This window comes from Salmo salar, unplaced genomic scaffold (assembly GCF_905237065.1).
Source record: "Salmo salar unplaced genomic scaffold, Ssal_v3.1, whole genome shotgun sequence".
Lineage (NCBI taxonomy): Eukaryota > Metazoa > Chordata > Actinopteri > Salmoniformes > Salmonidae > Salmo > Salmo salar.
This window is the reverse complement of record NW_025548313.1, coordinates 45,171-49,957: the sequence shown is the minus strand read 5'-3', so window position 1 is coordinate 49,957 and position 4,787 is coordinate 45,171. Positions and strand designations below refer to the sequence as shown.

General features: G+C 40.2%; 1 long non-coding RNA gene across 1 annotated transcript; it reads left to right on the top strand.

Annotated features, from left to right (window-relative positions):
• Positions 1-2,134: 2,134 nt before the first annotated feature.
• On the top strand, positions 2,135-3,862 carry LOC123732888 (uncharacterized). The gene is made up of 4 exons (XR_006763462.1): positions 2,135-2,215; positions 3,290-3,388; positions 3,486-3,573; positions 3,793-3,862. It is a non-coding gene; the product is annotated as an uncharacterized lncRNA (long non-coding RNA).
• Positions 3,863-4,787: the final 925 nt, after the last annotated feature.

Genomic DNA, 4,787 nt, shown 5'->3' with positions numbered 1-4,787 from the left:
GGCCGGCAGTGAAGGGGTTAATCAGCTGTGTGCTCTCAGTTTATGCTCACTAGCAGAATCTGTCTGCCACAGCTGCTGTGCTAAAGCTAATCTTCTATCACAGAGAGCGCTGGCAAACAGAGGTGTTTCCAGAAGCCAACAACACAGAGCAGGTTAGAGAAGCTTCCAACCTAACCACGTACACACACACACACACACACACACACACACACACACACACACACACACACACACACACACACACACACACACATCTAGGAGCAGTTGACCTCCACAGAATGTGAACATTAGCCACTAATATCTGACATCAGTATAGTTTATAAAAGTGTATCTGTCTGTGTCTTTCAGATTCTGTTTAGACTACATCAAAGATAGAGAAGCTGTGCAGCCACACCATGTTCAATCATGTTACCTAATTAGCTAGCTAGCTAGCTGACAATCTGGTTGACCTGTAGCATATAAACATTTGTTTGCACATAAATGTAAAAAATGATTGATCAAATTCCCCCCTGCCACTATTTGACTGGGTTAATAACTTAATATTAATTTAATATGGACCCATTGTCTTAGACTTGAAATCTTGGACCGAGATTCAAACACAGGGACTCTTATTTCAGCCATAGGGACTTGTGACTCGACTTGACTCAAACATTGGTGACTTTGACTCAACTCAGACTTAGCCATAGGGTCTTGTGAATTGACACAGACTTATGCTTTAGTGACTTGACTACAACACTGCTGCCATTACATGGCTACTACTACTGCTACAACTAACAATTCTAGCAAGGGGTACCCCAGCTTGGATACACTTTTCTGCTGCTCCCTCAAAAGCATTAAGCAGACATTTTGATTATACTCATAACTCCCTGTTGGGGTGAGTCTATCTACAAATAAACGCAGCAAGAGGATTACAACAGCTAACACAGGAAGCTGAAATCATGTTCCTTATGTTCCCTCAGTTCTACCCCATTTTGAAAAGGTGCTTTTCATCCATGACCAGGCCATGTTTTGGCCATTTTGCTGCACTAGGCAAGACAATTGCAGACATTCTCCAATCCGGCAAAGAAATAGGCCTATAGTCTACAGTGTCGGCCTATAATGTCATTTTATAACTAGGCCTACCATAAGATAGCCTACCATTTGTAAAACATGCAGTTGTGTTGGCTTTATTAACCGAGTCCTGGTTCCTGACAAAAGCTTATAGTGACTTGTCCTTTAAGATATGAACATCAGTTACACATCAGCTACCCAAGTTTATTATGAGTTTTCTTGAGGATTTTTGCAAAGAGACCAATGCTGATGTAAAGGCCTAAGTCTTCACAGCAGTACAAACCTGAAATCACTTATTATCAGTACATTTTATTCCACCTTGTGAAACCAGGGGTCTAGTGGAGGGTAAATGCGAATAAGATTTTTTTTTTAAAGGCCTGTTATGAGAGAGAAAGAGAGATGGTGAGAGTAGCTGAGTGCCTATAGCAAGAGATGGCTGTTAATATCACTAGGCTGTTTGGTCTGTGTGCAGGTAGTGAACCTGATTGCTGAGGGGTTAGGTTGCTAGTTAGAATCTTAACCTGCCATACGGTACTTTTGTGTCAGCAGGTCTACAGACCATTCAAGTAGCTGCACTTAACACCTCACTGATACTGATTGTGTAAGCTACAAACCCAAACTGTCTAAGGAAATGTAGGTGACAGTAATAATATTGCACACATATTCAGAAATCTGGGCTGATGGAATCATTGTCTACTCTCCATAATTTCTGCTGGAGATCCAGCCCCTCCCCCACTGCAGAGTGCACAAAGTACCAAACTATCAAAAATGTCACAGGTCAACACAGTTCCCATCTCCCCCATGCTGCAGTGATAAGTCTCTCCCCAGGGTTGCCATGTTTACTATGTTGTCTTTTATTGAGGTACTTTTAAAACTTTTCTGCAGGTGAAAAGTTTTGGTCGCTGGGTGCAAGTTTTTAAAACTACTTCTATATTACACCGTTACCAACATGGTATTTTAAAAAAGCCATTAATTTCCCTGTAATCTTCTGAAATTGTGATGGGTTTCAGGCTTTGAAGTCGGGTTTTTCCTGGATTTACAAGACATTTGAAATTGACCTGGCAAGCCTGTCTCAGTCTGAGCATGATCACAACAAAAGTAGCTGTGCAGCACGTTTTTTAATGAAGAGGAGGATGGTTGTAGACGTTCACATTCCTGCAATAAGGTAAGCTATTAACTAAACTGTTAACCAATATTTTAACTAAAATTGTATTTGGTGTATTGGCAAGCAAGCATGTTCCCGTTGTCTTTATTTGTAATGAAAGTTAGCTCATGTATGTATTTCGGTGGAATCCAACATGCATTGACAATGTCCGAAAGCCACATTGTGTCAGATATACTGCGTCATGAGAATGAAATTGGTAGGATTAACCAAACAATTCATTAATGTGCAATTGTTACTTTGCATGTTTTTACCTTCTACTTATTTACTGCTTGCTAATGATTAGCGTGCTAGCTAGCGGTTAGCGTGCTAGCTAGCGGTTAGCGTGCTCGCTAGCGGTTAGCGTGCTAGCTAGCGGTTATCGTGCTCGCTAGCGGTTAGCGTGCTAGCTAGCGCTTAGCGTGCTAGCCAGCGGTTAGCGTGCTAGTTTAGCATAATTGGTAAACATGTCTTTGATTCAGAATACATGATTGTGGTTAACCCAATGTTACATGCATTGGAAAATAATATTGCTAGTGTAACTTGAATTGGTTTACAAGTTAGCTAGAAAAGCCAGTTCCTTTTCATCTGTTTTGTCAAGTCATAAGCATGCATGTGTGCTGAAATATTTAAATAAATCCCCCCATTTAAATTAAGTTTTGGCAGTTTTTTTATCGCCCTTTCTTACCCAAAGAGAAATAAGTTTCTAGTTATTTTGGCTTTGCACTAAAAGAGTGTAACACCACAACAGGAATAAGGATTGTGGAAAGTGTAACATTTGGTAGGGCTGTGCCAATTCACATGCCTTGCTTTAGCCATATCACTCATACTGTTTCTCGTTTAGTCCATCCATAAAAGCAGATCAGCTTTAGTTGCATCCAGGAACTTGCATAATGTGCTTATGTTATGCTTATACTTGCTGCTTTACCTTGAAAGTCGTCTTAAAAAAGGAAATTGTAATAGATGTTTGTAGGACCTCTATCAGTCAATGATAAGTCATTGGTGTCCCCCAGCCCATTCCCTTGGTTGTGTGCCGAGCAATCTTGTCATTCTTTAAGTCTCAACCATTCTTTTTTAAACTTGTCTTCCTTTACAAAGGCACTGCAGAGGCTAAGAAGACGCATGGAAACTCTAAAAGAAACATAATTCAACTTGTAGGCCAGATTTGAAAAGGAAATAATAAATCCCGAAGCTCAGGTTTATCAGTTGTTTAGAATGAGGATACTAGGGATGGTTGAATCATATTCAATTGCCTAATTTGCACATGACTAATTTCATTTTATTGTATCCTTAGATGTCAGACACCGAGGCTGCCAGTACCTCTGGGTCGATAGTCCATGTGTTGGATGATGCACTGCCGTTGATCAGAACAAGTTAGTAACGTAAGTTAGTGTCATTCAACACCAGCACATACTGTAAGTTCTTGTGAATCAGCTTTGTAAATCAAAGACAGGCAAGTCTGCACTTCCATCCCATATTCATTGTATTATAAGAAAATGTAAAGTAGAGGAGCACAGAGCCATAACTAATCAAAATGTGCCAGTGTCCAAATACTATGTTATCTGTCTAGTTATCCAAGATACTTTTTTTCTGTAATACAGTTGACCAAAGCTATGCTTGGATACAAGACTGATGACTCAATAACCAATATTGACAACAGTGAAGATGGTTGCGTCCCAGGGCCATCAGAGGAAGGCAATTTCTATGAAGAAAATCTGACCGGTATGCCTATACCTTACATACACATGGACCTATTCTTAATTACAATGTCCTTTTAGACATGTTTTCCACTGATGTTTTCTAGGAGAGATGTCAGCGATTCGGGCCAATGACCAAGGGAAAGCTGGGACAAAAGAGAGGCTCACACGGTAAGCATGTTTCCTGCTGCCTTCAGTCAGTGCATTTTCACTCTGTAGTGTCAATTTATGGCCGTACTGTGCTGGTCCAGATCAATACTGTCTTTATCAGTTAGTGTATTTCCAACCATGCCAGCACAGAACGGTTCAGTTTGGATTGGAAACAAGTCAAGATGTTAGATCTGGAACTAGTGTGTCAGGATAGATGATAACACAGAAGGATTACCACGCTTTACATTGTTTTTCTTGAGGGAGGGAACTTGATTTAATAGGTATTGCTTTTATTAGAAGGTTTACATTGCAAACAGATTGTTGGGCTTAGATTCCATACAGATTGAGTCTGCCTTGATGTCAGCATTGCACATTCTCCTCTCACATCCTTATCTATGTAGTTATTTAGTTGGGATTGTTAGTTTAATCTCAACACACCCTCTGCAGAAACAGCTGTAACCTTGTAGAGTTAATACAGAGAGATGTTCAAGTACTGTATTGTAGTCAACCTTTATTTAATGTAGTCGTTCATAATGCCATCTCTTTCCAAAGGTGCCAAAGGAACAAAAAGGTATTGGTCGACAATAGAGGTGGATGCAGTTGATTCCTTGATGAATTTTATCCGAATGGGAAAAACAACTGGAAAACAAGACTGTGAGAATTGCATTGCTGCTTCTCCCCAAGCGCTAGTAAACAGGGACTGGAGAGCAGTTAAGTTCTATGTACACAACAGAATAGTTGCAGATCAG